This window comes from Ursus maritimus, unplaced genomic scaffold (genome assembly GCF_017311325.1).
Source record: "Ursus maritimus isolate PB19 unplaced genomic scaffold, ASM1731132v1 scaffold_15, whole genome shotgun sequence".
In the NCBI taxonomy this organism is placed as follows: domain Eukaryota; kingdom Metazoa; phylum Chordata; class Mammalia; order Carnivora; family Ursidae; genus Ursus; species Ursus maritimus.
The window spans coordinates 27733393-27750949 of NW_024423897.1; positions in this window are offsets into that span (position 1 = coordinate 27733393).

The window sequence follows — 17557 nt, forward strand, 5'->3', positions numbered from 1 at the left end:
TTGCAACATCAACCACAGCATTTCCAGCTAGAATTGGTTCAGTTTGTGGTAGGCCACTTGTTTTGTAAGAGCCAGCCTAGCACATTAAAGGAATAAATGATAAAAAACAAAAGCAATAAACACCACACTTCTGCATCTTTATGTACTAATCTCTACCATGCTCTCTGGAATGTAATAGTAATTTTCATTCACTATATTAGTTTGAGGAGAAATAGTTTTAGAGGCTTTCACCTGGCCTTTTCCACAATGATAGCTTTTACTCCACAGGCCAGAGAACTAATAGTAGGGCCCTGCCAAATTAGGACAATGGAAATGACCTGCATGTGTCCATGAGCCAGTAGACCCACTGTGAGAAAGGCCATGGCCAAGACTTCACTTAATACCTTACCCCAAATGCCTCTATTCTAATAGGATGATGCTTTGGGTCCTTAGGTATCACCATCAACTCAGACCTAGGACCCAAAGTCCTAGAAATATTATGTATTCTTCTTTTCTCAGTGAATAGTTACCCAAATAAATTGGAAAATGACTGGGGAAATTGATACCATACATAGATGTCATGATATTACAGGGTACTTTCTCTTGGGAGTCATCCTTTTCTTCAGTTGAAGTATTCTTGTTCTAAAAATCATTTCCATTTCAGAAACTGGAAAAAGGATTGTGACTTTTTACTATAGTGATTGCCCTTAGCCTCCTAATCAACAACTCAATTTCTTTTGATTGTGTAGACTGAGTAATATCCTGTTGGTTATCCATTTATCTTGTTTCTAGTGATGTTGTGTGTAGCTGAGCCCCCCCTGCTGACTCTAGTCACTACTTAAAATAATTGTGCTTACCTTGATTCTGATGGTTAAGTGTTCCCGCATGGTCCTAATTTGGGGCTCCTATCATCTCCCTCGCTGTCAAAGAATCCAGTTCTGTAATGGCATTTGCTACTTACCATCAGCTGTGGTTGTTGGAGAAAAGGCATCACTGAGTTTCTCAAGGACACTAGTGATCTTCTCAACAGTGCATTCCTTGAATTCAGCAATTCTGCTTCTAGGAACTTAACAAAAGATAATTTTACACAAAAACTCTATGTATAAGAATACTTGTGGTAATATTGCTCATAAAGGGAACATTTTAAAACAGCCTAGATGGGCTGAGAAAAGAATCTTTTAGCTCAAGAATATATTGGTATAAATCCCAAAAATTTAAAAGCAAAAAGCAAAAACAAACAAACAAACAAGAACAGGATACCCAAGGACTATGGGACAACTACCAAAGGTGTAATGTACCCATAGTGAGATTATCAGAAGGAGAAGAAAGAGAAAAAAGTAACAAGAAACATTTGAAGTAATAATGACTGAGAATTTCACCAATATTAATGTCAGGCACCAAACCATAGATACAGAAAGCTCAGAAAATACCAATCAGGATAAATGCCAAAAAAACTACACCATGGCATATCATGGCATATCATTTTCTTTCTTTTTTTTTTTTTTTTTTTTTTTTTTTTTTTTTTTGTCCAAAAGGTGATTTTATTAAAGCTCAAGGACAGGACCCATGGGCAGAAAGACCTGCTGGCATATCATTTTCAAGTTACAGAAAATAAAACATACAGAAAATATTCTGAAAGAAGCCAGAGTAAATAAATAAATAAATAAATAAATAAATAAATAAATAAATAAATAAAATCTAACTTCTCAAAGACCATGCAAGCCAGATGGGAGTGGAATAAAATATTTAAAGTGTTAAGGAAAAGAAAACACCAACCTCAGATTCTGTACCCTAAAAATTGTCCTTCAAAATTGAAGAAGAAATAAAGATTTGCTCAGACAAACAAAAATTGAAGGAATTTGTTTAGTAGACCTGCTTAAAAGAAACGTTAAAAGAAGTTCTTTAGAGAGAAGAAAAATAATATAGGTCAGAAACTTGGAGACAACTCTTTCTGCACATGGGTCCTGTTCCCTGTATTTTAACAAAAATACGTTTTTGTACCAAAAAAGAAAAACAAGAGGGAGAAAAAAAGAAGCTTAGATCTACACAAAGAAAGGATGGGCATAGAGGAAGTAAATAAAGTTAAAACAAAAATTTCTATTTTCCTTATTCTTAATTGTTCAAATAGATAACAGTTGGTTTAAAACAATAGCAAAAATATATTCAATTAGGTATGCTTATGTATATATTATATATATGCTTATGTATTTTTTAAGATTTATTTATTTGAGAGAGAAAGAACACATGAGTGGGAGGAGGGGCAGAGGGAAAAGGAGAGGGAGAGCATCTCAAGCAGACTCCCCACCGAGCTTGAAACCCAAGGCAAGGCTCAATCTCATGACCCTAAGATCATGACCTGAGCCAAAATCAAGAGTCAGTTGCTTAACTGACTGAGCCACCCAGGTGTCCCATGTATGTTTATATATAAGTTAAATGAATACCAGCAATGATAGAAGGCACAGAAAGAAGAAATTGGGATTATTTTGTTGTTATTATAAGGTACTCCCTCTACCCATAAACTAGTATAATGTATTTGAAACTAGACTTGAATTAGTTGTAAATACATACATACACACACACACACACACACACACACACACACACACATACATATGTGTATGTGTATATATATACACAAATGCTAGGACAACCACTGACAAAAGTAAAAAAAGAAGTATAACTAATATGCTAAGAAAGGAGGGAATACGGAATCATGTAAAATAATTAAAACCACAAAGAGCAGAAAAAGAGTAAAAGATAAAAACAGAATCAAAAAAGAAGGGCAAAAATTGGAAACAGAATGAATATGGTAGATATTAATTCAACCACCTCACTTAATATTTTGAATGTCAAATGGTCTAAATTCACCAATTAAGAGACAGAGATGGTCAGAGTGAATCAAAAAATATGACCCAACTATATATTGTCTACATAAAACCCACTTCACATACAAGACACAGATGGGTTAAAAGTACAGTTGACCCTTAAACAACATGGGTTTGAACTGTGTGGGTCCATTTCTACAAACATTTTTTATATCTATACAGCATAGTACTGTATATGTATTTTCTCCTCCTTATGATATATTAATAACATTCTTTCTCTAGCTTACTTTATTATAATAATACAGTATATAATAAATATACCAAACAAAATATGTGTTCAACAGTTTATGTTATTAGTAAGGCTTCTGGTCAATAGCAGTCCATTAGTTGGTAAGTTTGGGATCTGTGAAAAGTTATATGCATATAATTCATTCAGTTAGGCCAGAATTGCTCTAAAACCAAAACCAGACAAAAACATTACAAAAGAAAACTCCAGGGGTGCCTGGGTAACTCAGTTGGTTAAGCATCCAGCTCTTGATTTCAGCTCAGGTCATGATCTCAGGATCATGAGATCAAGCCCCAAGTTGGGCTCTGTGCTGGGCGTGGAGCCTGCTTAAGATTCTCTCTCTCCCTCTCTCTTCTCCCCCCACCCAACTCCTCTCTCTCTTGCTCTCTCTTTCTCTCTTGCAAAAAATTTAAATTAAATTATTTTTAAAAAGATGGGACACCTGCGTGGCTCAGTCAGTTAAGCATCTGCCTTCAGCTCAGGTCATGATCCCAGGGTCCTAGGATGGAGTTTTGGATCAGGTTCCTTGCTCAGGAGGGAGCCTGTTTCTCCCTCTGCCACAACCCTGCTTGTGTGCTCGCTTGCTCTCTCTCTGACAAATATATAAATAAAGTGTAAAAAAAAAAAAAAAAGGAAGAAGAAAGAAAGAAAGAGAGAGAGAGAACTCCAGACCAATATCTCTCACGAATATAGATGCAACAGTCCTCAACAAAATATTAGTAAATTGATTCCAAAAAAGGATAAAAAAATTATACACCATGACCAAATGTGATCTGCCCCACATATGCAAGACTGGTTCAACATTTGAAATCAATTAATGTAATCCATCATAGCAACAGAGTAAAAAAGACAAAAAAAATTGCATGATCATATCAAAAGATGCAGAAAAATCATTTGACAAAATCCCAGATCCATTCATGATAAAAACTCTCAATAAACTGGGAATGAAGACACCCTTCACTATGGAGACCTCTCATCCATACTGGCTGGTGTCAGGGTACAAAGGCCCAGACTCAGTTGGGGAATATCCCTGAAGGGCCATGCCAGCTCTTGAGCAACTTCTGTGATTGAATGAGACCTTTGTTGAAACTGGGAGAACTTGAATAGCAGTTCAACTCTTTCCTGTGACCAGTGCTTCTCCCTCACTCTCTCATAGGCGTTCACAAAACCACTCCTCTATAACCTTCCTGCACAATAAATCTCTGTCTTAGACTCTGTTTACCAGGGAACCCAACCTAAGACAGTCAATAAAAGACTATAGAGTCATAGAAAGTCATTCATTACTCTATATTTACTGAAAATTAAGATGGGCACAACCTATTGTTCTCTAAGAAAAGAAAGCTGTTGGCAGTGATTTAAAATTTAGCTATGTATATAAGATATAAATGTGTGTGTTTATGTGTTTAAGATACGAGCACATGCTCACACATAGCCATACCACAGAAGGATATCTGGAAAGTTGTCAGCCCAAATATTAAGTAGTGCTATTCTTATGATTGCAGGGAAACATGCTTTTTGTTCACTGTTTTACCCCTAGAACCAACCATAAATGCCTTGGGCATAGTAGGTGTTCAATAGGTAAATACCTATTCAATAAATATTGAATAAAAATGTAATTAATTAATTAACATCTAGACAATAGGAATTCAGATGATTATTTTTGTCTTCACACTTCCCAGAATTGTTTCAAGCTGTTACAATGACCAGATAACCAAAAAAAATAGCATTTTAATTATATATGCATATATATTTCATATTCATATATATTTTAGTTCAGACAGTTTAGTCTTCCTGATCAAAAAGAATTTGTATTGAGGAGAAGGAGAATGCCAAAGGATCATTTATTGGCAAAATGTCTTAACATTAAATGCCTATAAATACCTTGTCTGAGAATGCACATAGAGTCACACTCAATATTCTTCTAATGATGCAAGAAAACGGTCAAAGTATATGTAAAGAATTAGATGTTTTGGAGAATGTGTTGTATTTTACAATGGAAAACTACATCAATTATTTTCCTCTACAGTCAGGAATTTATCTAGTCTGCCTTAGAGCAAATAATAGTCTTCCCCACCCCCCACAGTAACAGGTAGTGGTTGATGCTTAAAAGATACCAAACTGTTGTCAGTAACTTAGGGTCAAAATTTTATTACCAGGGACATTTTAATCATTTTATGGCTGCATGTTGTGCTCACAATGGGTCTTAGTGTTCCCTATAAAGCAGTGCATTTTTAAAAGATTGTATTTCTTGGGAATACTTGCCCTTCACATCTCAATTGGAGCTTGCATTGAGAATTTTATGATACAGTTATTTACATAATAAAAATAATGAAATGAAGAGGAATAGTCATGCCAAGATGAAGAGGGTGTCAGCAATTTACCATTTTGAAGGAGTTCTTTTGTAATGATATAAAAATAGCTAGGGGGAAAAAGCAGTTATAAGATTATAAATAATCTTAGTACTCTGAACAGAAATAGAATCTGAATCATCATGAAATAACTTCAAAAACATTAAAAAAAGATTTCCAACCTTCCAATCTCCCCATAAAGAGATCATTGGGAAATCATCTAATAAGAAAATGATCTGAATTTCAATCCAAGCCACATTCTGCATTATTTAAACAATTTTATTTTTCGTTAGACATGTCCTTCGCTGGACTGACCTGAGCCCAAGGCTAGTGCTTCTCTGAGAGGCCAGGTCATCTGACTAGCAGTCATTATGCTCAACCCAAAGCAGGACATTTTTGGAAAATCTCTGTGTCTTATTTGTTATATTTTCCAGCAAAGATAAGAAACATCTATAATTCATCCTTAGTAATCACCTTGAGTTGTTCTCCTTGGCTAGAAATTTTTTAATACAAATTAACTCAATCAAAATTAAGCACAATAATACTTATGAAAAGTTGACTCTAAGCTGTCATTTGTGAATCCAGAAGGGCAACTGGCATTGCCTCAGAAATCTTTTTTTTTTCTTTTTTTAGAGTGAGTGAGCACAAGTAGGGGGAGGAGCAAAGGGGCGGGGGGGGGGCCTCAAGCAGACGCCTCCACTAAGCACAGAGCCCAATGCGGGGCTCCTTCCCACAACCCTGAGACCATGACCTGAGCCAAAACCAAGAGTCAGATGCTTAACTGACTGAGCCACCCAGGTGCCCCAAACCTCAGAAATCTGCTAGCCCAGTATGTCACATTTGCCCTTGCTCTTCTGATAAGAGAGGTTTCCTTCTCTTTTCAAATGTTAATTTCTCTCTCTAGCTCTGGATCTTCACAGTCCGCTTTGGTAACTCCATCTATCAATTATCCCTCTGTTTGCTGCATCTTCTAATTCTCCTTCCCTGTTAACTCTTTACCCTAAGCTAACCATGCTTAAGTCTCTTCCATCCTAGGAGGAAAAAAATCCACTAAACCTTCTCACCTCTAAATAATACTCTACGTGCCTTCCTCCCCAAGACACCAGTTATACTCACTCTTTCCAATTTCTCATCTTCCATTCACTTCTTCAGCCACTAGGCTTGTCATTTTACCTCCATCGTGACATTAAATCTGGTGTCCAATCATGACCCAGTCAGCGAAGCCAAGAGCACTGGTGCATTTGAATTTTCTTTCCATCTTAAACAGTCTCCTTTCTCTTCCCATCTCTGACGCCACTCCAACAGAGCGATGGCATGAGCTCACATATTGATCATTTCATCTTATGCTAAAAGACTATCAGAAGCTTACAGTATCCACAGTATAAAATTTACATTCCTTAACATGTCACTTGTTTAACTCCTTTCTGATCATCTGTGGCTACTCAGTGCAGCTGGTGCAATGGATAAGCTTCTTCTTAGACTACCTCATACTTCAGAGAGAGAGCCCTGGACCCTTGAATCTTCTTACAGGTGTGAGGCCCATGGTAGAAGATTCATGCACAATAATAATAGATCAATTCTGCTGTTGGTGTAAAAGCAGGAAAACTTGTCTTGGACTCACTCTTCTGTGCCTCTTGTCAACATTAGACCTTTAGAATCACAGAACCAATTAGGATTTGGTCAGATAAGGGGATTTGGAGAGAGAAGGTCAGAAGCACTCACTTGGTCAAGCGTCTAGTCTAGGTTTTTTTTTTTTTTTTTCCTTTGATAGTGTTCTATTTTACTCTTTATTTTTTATTTTATCTTTAATTGTAAAAAAAACATAAAAATTTACCATCTCAACCATTTTTAAGCAGATGATTCAGTAGTGTTAACTACATTTATATTGTTGGACAATAAATCCTAGAACTTTTTCATTTTGCAAAACTGAAATTCTACACCCATTGAACAACAACTCCCCATTTCTCCTTTCCCCCAGCCCCCAGCAACCATGACTCCATTTTCTGTTTCAATGAGTTTGACTACTTTATATACCTCATATAAGTGGAATCATGTATTTGTCTTTTTGTGACAGCCTAATTTCATTTAGCACAATGTCTTCCAGTCTCATCCACATTGCAGCAAGAGACAGGATTCTTTCTTTTTTAGAGGCTGAATAATATGTTGTTGTATGTACATACCACATTTTCTTTAACCATTCATCCATTGATGGATATTTGTGTTGTTTTCACCTCTTGGCTACTGTGAATAATGCCGCAAGTAACACAGGTGTGCTATCTAGTCTAATACTTCATCATAAATGGGCAGCAGAAGTCCTTTTGTCTTACAAATGGTCCAACCAATTTCCCCAGGGTAGCATTGGGCTTGGGAATCTAATCATTTAAACATACATTCACCTCAAGTTGTGTCTCTGTCTCCCTCAGCACCACTGTCATCATTGGCACTTACAGGGATAGTAGAGGAAACCAGTCTATTTGCTCATAGAGGTACAACAATATGCCAATCTGATTTCATCTTGCCTTGCTTTTGTCCTTATCAAAATAAATGCATTGCTTTACTAATTATTGTATACTGAGGCAGATAAGGATCCAAATGCATTGACCACATTGTAAAAAAAAATCCTGGATTTTGCAAAAGTTTTTGTACATTATTTCAGTCAATACACATGGTCTGATTACTTAGTCTATGCTTAAATACTAGAAATATAAAGAATAAAACATTGCTCTACCTTCAAGAAGCTCAAAATCCAGTAGTAGAAATTGAGATATGATCCAATAATTATAATACAGCATGCCAGTGCACTGACAGAATAAAACACTGAATATTACAGAAGTACCTAAGGGAGTCCAAGAGGGTAGGGGGAAGGTAACACACAAAGGTTTCCTGAAGGCGATGACACTTGAACAAAGGGTTACAGGATGAAAAAGAAATAATGATGCAGGGATATACCAGCAGATAAGTGCATTAGAGACTTCCAATAATTTGATGACTAAAACATGGACATTGAAAGATTGGTCAGCATAGGAAGAGCTGACTGACTCTCAAGCATGAAGGTGAAACAGAAATAGGACTCTGAGAATTGAATTGGAAGTAAGTTAAATGGAGACAACTAGGGGAAATGATCTAAAAAGCCAGATCTATTTTAAATGAATCTTTTAGCGTACACGGTTTAGGTCACCATCAAAAGATTTAGCCAAACCAATCTAATATGTAGAGAATAATCCTTCCAATGGCAGAAATTCCTACTCACCATAAGTTAGTGACATAGTCACATCAACCCCAAAATTATTCCCTATTTTCAGTGTCACCTTCAAAATACTGTTAAAGATTACTCCTACTAACATTTCCTTACTAAGGTGTAGCCATTTAAAATGGGTCTTTACTGACTGGAGTGAAACAGAATAAGTGAAAATTGAGCAGAATATTGAAGTGTTTCCTCAGAGAACAAGGAGAGGCTGAGACAGAATAGTCCAAGCAGCTGGAGCCAGGTGACTGAAGTCATCTAAAAGCATGATGGGTAAAACACTCAGGAATGTGTAAAAGAGGCTAATCTTGCATTGGCTAGGAATGGATTTGATAACTTAGCAGGTCTTTCCATTTGGCAGTTAGCAAAGCTGCAGTTCTCACTGGGGGCTGTGGTGAGGTATGCAATTGTTGACCGGATGAGAAAGTGGATGACCTCATCCAACCGTGTCACCATGACAACTAGGTGATCATTTCCAGTCATTTTGAGTGTTACAAAACTGATGCCTAATAATTCTTTCCATGTTGTGGAGTCATCTCAGGAAGAGAATTGAAAGAGAAAACAGAATTTTTCGTGAAATGTGTTGGTCATGTGGCTGCAAAGCCCCACGTTAAATACGGAGTTTTATTTCTTATTCCAGAATTTTAAAAATAACATCCATGGTCCAGAAATATAACTTAATGAATAATAGGTCAATAACAGATCTGGGGGGGGGGGGCTAGCCCAAACCTTTCTTCAGACATCACAAAAACTCTTCTTTACATTTATCTTTAACTTTAGATTAGTCAGAAAAAAAGAAGCAATGACTGCTTTTTAGTGGCATTAAATAGAATACATATAATATTAGTGGGGTTTTTGTTTTACTTTAAATGTTTTTATACCAAAAACTAAAATTTAAACAAGCTATTTGCCTTTTTCTTCCATCCTCCACCTTCCACACAGCTAGTACACGGCTGACCGCGACTTGAGCGTGCAAATCCAGGTGATACGATTTTAACGCCAGGCCTTTCTAATCTGTCACAACACTGTTCATTTTCTAACCTACAAGGAATATCATACTTACATCCCAGATTTCATCTCTAATCCACCCTGGAGCTAGTTTCAACATCATAGGTGAGAACTTTTTCAACATCTTAGACCTTCACTTCCTCCACTTTTTCCGCCAGCAAGACCTTTTGCTTTATTCCACTATGGAAGCCATATGTTACATCCTATCATCACTGGAACATTTTCTCTTCTACCACCAGGCTCACAGATGCCGAAGCTAACCACTCTGAGAGTAATACTCAGGGCTTCGACCACTTCTACTCTTTCCCACACCTACTAACCCTGTTCTTTGTCCCTTAGACTCTTGTTTTGTCTCTAGACTCTTCTCCTCACTCCCTTCCCCTGTTCCTCAGCCAGCTTCTGGCTTTAGTTGGTTCATTTGTTTATTTGACTAGCCTGAACACCATGGTCAACTGTTCTCCTCCATTCTTGTCTCTCACTAGTAACCAAGGATCTTTAACCCATCTCAAACTTCCTCTGCAGCTGTCCTGCCAATCCCTAATGTTGGACAAATCTAACCATCTGTTTTCTCTGCTTTTGTCATCCTACTGTCAAGTAATACTGGAAAAAGTCAAGAAACTGCCAGTTGGCTCCAATACAAATTTATGATATCTAATCTCATCTGGCTCCTCAGGACTATTTGGAAATCCTTTTATTCACAGTGAATTCTCCAAATTATTCCAAATTTCCTCCATTCCCCTCAAACCCTTAAGATCACTCCCTTCACTCACTATGGGCAAATGACCTCACCTCCTACTTCCCTTAGGAGATTGAGGTCATCCAACATATACTTTTTTAGTTATCTTCATAGATTATTTCTATCTGATCACTCTCCCTTAATGCAGAAAACAAGACCAGAGGCAGATGAAGCTACTGTGTCCCATCGCGGATGGGGGAGGGAGTTGGGAGTAATTCTTACATGGGGCTTCAGAATAGAAACACGAAGACCAATAATAGAAGGAAAACCCAAACTGAGTCTCAGTAGAAGGGAATCAAAGCACCAAGAATCCAGAGAAAGATGAAGAACTCCGCCAATGGGAGGTGGTCTAAATGAACTCCATCAGCAATGTAGCAAAAGCCTGAGACAGGTGTAATATCACTGTACATTTGGATGATCACTCTGAGATTAATTAACTTAAAAAGAATCGAGTCTGTCCAACAACCCCTCAATTCCTGATCTTTCATAGCAAGGTGGGTCAGCCCTTTTTATTTTTTTTTTTAAAGATTTTACTTATTTATTTGACAGCGAGAGAGGGAACACAAGCAGGGGGAGTGGGAGAGGGAGAAGCAGGCTTCCCGTTGAGCAGGGAGCCCCATGAGGGGCTCGATCCCAGAACGCTGGGATCATGACCTGAGCCAAAGGCAGATGCTTAACGACTGAGCCACCCAGGTGACCCTGTGTCAGCCTTTTTAAAAAACAATTTCCATTTGTACATTAGAGCCAATATCTACCATCCAGAAAGTTACTCTATTTTTCACACTGTCTTTCTGTTGTATCTTCATCTATTTCATTGTTTGCTGCTCCTTGTGGACCTACTACATTTTTCATCTCCAAAACACTTAAAAACAAAAGTAAAAACCTCCTTTAACTCCCAGTCCTCCCCAGGTACTTACCTACCTTTTCTTGTTGCCATTCAGTGTGTATAAAGTTTCAGTGATGCGAGATGAAAAAGTTCTAGAGAACTGCCGTACACATTGTGCTTGTATTAACAATACTGTACACATAAGAAATTCAGGGCAGTTCACATGTTACATGTTTGTTTTTTTAACCACAATTTTTAAAAAAGCAAAGTCTGTGCTTATCACCCTCCCTCTGTACCTGCAAAGAGTAAGCCAACCTACTGATCTCTAGCTTCATTCCAGATCATTCATCTGGAAGTACCTTCTCAAATCTATGAACTCATCCTCAAATGTCAAGTATCATGACTTTTTCAGTCCATTATCATCTTGGTCTCATTGCTGGTAAACACATCATTCTTACTGGCACTATTTCTGTTCTGCCACGCCATGCACTCCCCTTCCTCTCCACCTTTGTCTCCATTGCACCTGCCTCTTGCCTTGACTCACAGACCACTTCCAAGCACTGACAAGAAACCTTTCCTAAGGTTCTTCCTCAGTCTTCTTCTTCAGTCATTCAACTTCCACCCACCTCTTACTCTAAATTACTGACTCTCGTTTCTGTAGCTCTACATCTGACCTCTCTCCCACACTTCAGAGTTTCAACTCTCTACTGATCCAGAAAGCTCCTTTTGTCCAAAATCCAATGCAAGAGTAGGCAACATAAAATTAAGACTGCATTTTCTTGAACCAGACTGTCTGGGTTCAAATTCTGGCTCTGCTTCTGACTGGCTGTGCAACCTTGAACAAGTTATGTGAGATCCTTGTGCCTTAATTTCTTCATCCATAAAACAGAGATAATGAGAGTCCCTATTTCCTTTCTCTTGTGTGAGGGTTAAAGAGTTAACTCACACAAAGTACTACAATGAGCCCCATGTATAAATGCTCAGTAAATACTAGTTATTATTATTATCTCTTAGCCTTTCTTGCATAAATCCTGTTCTTCGGGCTGTATTTTCTTTGTCAGTTAATGGCAGCAGCAGCAGCTCAATCATCCATACTAAAATCCTCGCAGTCACCTTCTAACCTCTTTCTACATTCAGCTGTGCTTTATTTCCAGTTTCCACCAACTACATCAACGTTTAATCTTCCATTTTCTTTCCCTCTGCTGCTGCCCAAGTCCAGAGCTTCATTATCTCTAACCTGAATTATTGCAACAGCTCCCTTCTGAATTGCCTGCCTTCGATCTTTACCCCCAGTTCATCTTCAGCTCAATGTTACTTTTCTAAACACAGACATCATTTTAAACCCTTTTCTGTTTTATTATCACCTTCAGAACAAATTGAAATGTTGAGCACAATGTAGCTAATTTTCCGTCTTACCTCCAACCAGGTGCCTCTGCTGCCTTCCTCGACTGCTCTCAAAACACACCATGTGCTTTAGCTCATCTGTGTGTCTGCAAAGCTCTTCTTATGCCTCAATATCTCATCTACCCTGTATTATTTATCAAATTTCTACTTATCTTTCAAGCACCAGTTTAAACGGCATGTTAGTAAGTCATCTCTTTCATATCTCCATTCCCTGCCAAAGATGACAGACAGATGGTTGATAGATAGATAGATCTTAATTACTTTGTGTGGTATTTATTTGTTTATATTTCTATACTTGACTAGATTGTGAAGTTTTTCTTTAGGAGTATGTGTTTTTTTTTTTTTTTTAATTTCTAGCCCACAGCAGAGCTCCTGACACATATTAAGCGTCCCAGGAAATTGTATTGAATAATTCAACGTTCCTCCCAAATGTCCCATACCTGTCTCTTTCTAAGCTTATAGAATCTATTACAAAAATTCCTTTCCCATTTACCATACCTTGCTAGTGTCACTGGTTTCCCTAATTCAGGACTCCATCGCAATTGGCATAGATTATGATAAAAACCTCCCATTTGATCACCAGCTTTAGTTTCTCCTCTTCTCAAAGCCACCCATGATGTATTGCAGCCAGGGATATTTTCATTAACAACAGATTCTATGGTGTTATTCCATTGCTTAGAACCTTTCAAAGTGTCCCCTTGACCACAAGACAAAATGCACTGCTCCCTCTAACGCCTCAGCCTTATGTCAGATATCTTCTCTCCCCCTCCCCCCCCCACATACATACATGCTAAACTCCATTGTCCTGAACTCTTGGCTATTCCTTTATCCTAGAATGCCCATACTCCAATCTATTGGTATCTTAGCCATCCGTCAAAACCCAACTCAGAAGCTCCTTCTTCCCTAAATCCACAAACCCCTTGATCAGAAATAATCTCTTCTCATCTTGTTTTCCCAAAGCTTAGGTAAAGACATCTATTTGAGCTTGCCACCTTCTCCCTACTCTATCAGTGTATGCTCTTCACACTACAGAGTTCTACGCAGTATTCTGTCTCTCGTAATAAATTGTGAGTCACAAGTCTCTTCAAGGCAGAAATTTTGCCTATCATTGAATTTCCCACAGTGCATTACACAAAGTGGATGTCAAAAAATGTTGCTGATTAAATTAAGAAGGTATGCCAGGAGGAAGGGAGTTAGAATGTGCAGAGACAGAAAAGAGAAGACATCTGGACAATGACACGGAGATGGAGCCACGTAATTTGTCTGGGCCTGAGGACTACTGTCAAAAATGAGTGAGAAGTGGAAGACTAATCTGTAAAGTTGTTTGTGTAGACTTTGAATGCCAAGCCAAGAAGTGAGAGCATTATCTATTGTTACTCAGGATTCTTGTAGTTTTATNCAGGAATGTTATGTGTTAAACACACTGTTTTAGATTTATCTGATAGTTGATTTCAGAAAAAAATTGGAAGAAAACGAACATGAGGATAAAGGATAAAAGACAAAAGCCTTTTGCATTTATCCAGGTGGAAGTGCCCTTAACCAGGGCAATGACAGTAAAAAAGAAAGACCCTAAAGACATTGGGGAGGAAGAAAACACAAGATTTGGTGAAAAAAAATATTAAATGCAAGAAACAAAGAGAAAATGGTTGGGTTACTCAGACATTTGCTAGATATTTCCTGCAACTATAATGATATCTGTTTCTTACTGAATCTTGGTAACGGTTTAATATCCCAAGATATAGAAGAAATGGTAGGACATACTGCCACCACTCTGACTTGCTAGGGAGAGTGTATAAGTGAAACAAAGGGGACAGGAGTTTTCGTCAAAAGAAATCTTATTCTTGAAATTAAAAATAAATAAATAAATAGGGGTGCCTGGGTGGTTCAGTCCGTTAAGCATCCAACTCTTGATTTCAGCTCAGGTCATGATCTCCACATTATGAGATTGAAGAATAGTCAGAAAAAAATGCAGGGGAATGGTCAGAGAGACAGAAGCAGACAAGAAAAGCTTTATATCCCTTTGGGGGCTAACAGTAGAAGAGTTTTTAGGAGTGTATAGTCAGAGCTCCTTTTTTATCAATTTTTAAAAGATTTTATTTCTTTATTTGAGAGAGAGAGGGCATGAGTGGGAGGAAGGGCAGAGGGAGAGGGAGAAGCAGACTCCTGGCTGAGCAGAGAGCCCAACTTGGGGCTCGATCCCAGGACCCCAAGATCATGACAAGAACCAAAGGCAGATGCTTAAACGACTGAGCTACCCAGGCATCCTTCTTTTTTTTTTTTTTTTAATCAATTTTTAAAAGATTCCTCCTTGAAAGCAGACAGATTATAAAAGGGTAGCCTTCCCAAGGCAGACTCCACCTCCGGTGTATTCTGCCTGTCGAGTAGAAAATAGCACCCGTTCCTCTGGGTGGACACATTCCTTCTAGAGAACATCTAGAGAGCTGGGCTTCAGCCTCCCACTGTTCCTTTCACCACATGCCTTTGGCAAGGAAGCAAAATGCACACCTCCACATGGCACATGTGTAGTCAACACTTCAGAGAAGTTCACAAAAAAGAGGACACAGGAAGGCAATGGAAGAGGTTGGCATTTGTGTGGCTCAATCATGCAGTTTCATTGGAGAGGGGAAGGGCATCATGCTTCGGGGTCACACTCCTTCCCACCCATTTCCATGTAGAATTGCCTCCATTTGTAAATCACTGTACGCCTCCTTCTGGCCCCTCACTCACACTTCCAGCCCATTTCACAGATGAGTAAATCGACTCACACAGGTGGGGAGCCATTGTGATTTTTAACAGTACATCTCAGAGTGCACGTTAGGGTGAAGATGAGGCAGATGTGTCGCATGAAGGAGAGATGGAATGAAATCGTGATGTGAAAAAAAGAAAATAGAAGAAGCCTAAAGCTCAATATGATGGTGAAGTTAATCCATGTTGGATTTACAAACCGCTCCATCTGGCTGTGTATTAAAATCACCACAGGTGTTTGTTGAACACAGAGATTTTTGGTCTCCGCACCCAGCAATTCAGATTAAGTAGATGTGAAATGGAAAGCTGAAATGTATATATTTATCAAATATTTAAGGCAGTTTAATGCAGACCAGCTTTGAGGACTCAGCAGCCTTAAATCACTGCTTTCAGCATATCATTCCTTGCTTACCAAACTAGAATTGCTCCCGTCTTCATACTCTGTTAAATATAAAATCCTCTCCTTATCTTAAAGACTTTTCACAGTTTGGTGTCACATGACAGGCTAACCTTATCACAGAGCACTTTCCAACACAAACCTCTTCGCAGGCAGGTCTCCTTGGTATCCAGCTAAGGAGCTTCACCTACTCCTCTACACCTATCAAAATTCTGCATACTCCCCAAATTCCAGTTTAGTTAACACCTCTTATTCAAAGGTGCCCCAGTGAGCATCACCCTGAAGTCTCTGCCTTCTCTGGATTTACTATGTTTACAGTCTGTGTCAACCCTTCAGTTTTAAATATGCAAAGGTGTTTGCTGCTTTCTGGGTCCTGGACACTCTTCTTGTCTATAAAATTAGCTTGTAAGATACCTCTTTGTATGCACCCGGCTCCCTACCATGCCATGGATCCATCGTGGGTATTCCTAAATCAATATAGCAACAGAGAAAGGGAGATGAATAGAGACTATGTTTTGGCAAATATAACTTAACAGTCGGGCACATCAGCTCTGCTTCCTACCTCAGTAGAAAGGGAGCTCTTCTGCCCCAATTGTTGCAGCTGAAGTCCCAGGTCTCAGCCTCATTGTCCAGGTTGGGCACGTGTCTGTTACTTGACCGAGAGGTGAAATCAGCCCCACCCAAACCACAAGGAGTGACATGAAGAAGGGTGATTGGCCAAAAGAATATTGAGTGGCTGTTATCAAAAGCTCAGGGCACGTAGTCACTGGGGAGGGAAAAATAACAAGTATCTGTGTCTCCAGGTAAGACCTCTAGTTCACAGAGGTAATGCAAAATTGGGAGTGTGTAAAGAAGTAAATCCTTCAAAAGGGAGTGGGATAGGAAAGGAGAAGAAAATTGAGAAAGGTGGAGTTTTGGAGAACTTAAGTTTGAAACCACAGGTGCTTGATGAATAGTGTTGGATAAAGAAACGTATCTTAGATACAGGCCTCCCATTATAAACAGCAAAGGGAGCATCTAGTTGAGGGGAATTTGGGAGGATAAATATCAGGAAGCTACCAAAACTGGCTGGAATTTCTAGAATCAGGCTCCAGATAAAAATAAACTTTATCCCCATGTAGTCCACGGAGGCAACTAGAGAGTCTCCACTAGGCAGACAGAGACATTAGGAATGGTTACCACTTGGAAAGTGGAGGTGAATATAAACCTGATATATTAATCCAATATTAACTACAGTGTACATTGTACAATTAAGTATAATTAGCTACCCTAAAGTTTCTCCAGTAAAAAATACCCTACGTGCATGCAACTAACATTTGACCTGGGCTTGGATTAACGCTCACGGGTGTTCAACCGCACTGATAATAGGCACGTACGGACTGGATACCAGAACATTCCCTTGCGTTAACCAGCAGTGCAACCTGTATTGTTTTGCACAAGGGCTAAATATATTTTAATTACACTAGAGTAAAAGGTAAAATCTAGATATCTTCAGGACTCCGTTTCTTTCATGTTTACTTCATGCTTTAAGTCTGTGAAACAATAAACCTAATTCTCCGAAGTGGGTAGGAAAATATCTTGCACACAGTACCTATTCAAGGCAGGTCAAGATGGTCGTTTAGCTGTGGCCTCGCATTCATGAAGGGTCTCAGGTTTAGATTTTTTGACATTATTTTCACATAAGGTTACACAGATATTCCCAAAGACAAACTGGTAAGATTGAGAGAAATCGATGCCCTTCATAGGACTTTAAGCATGC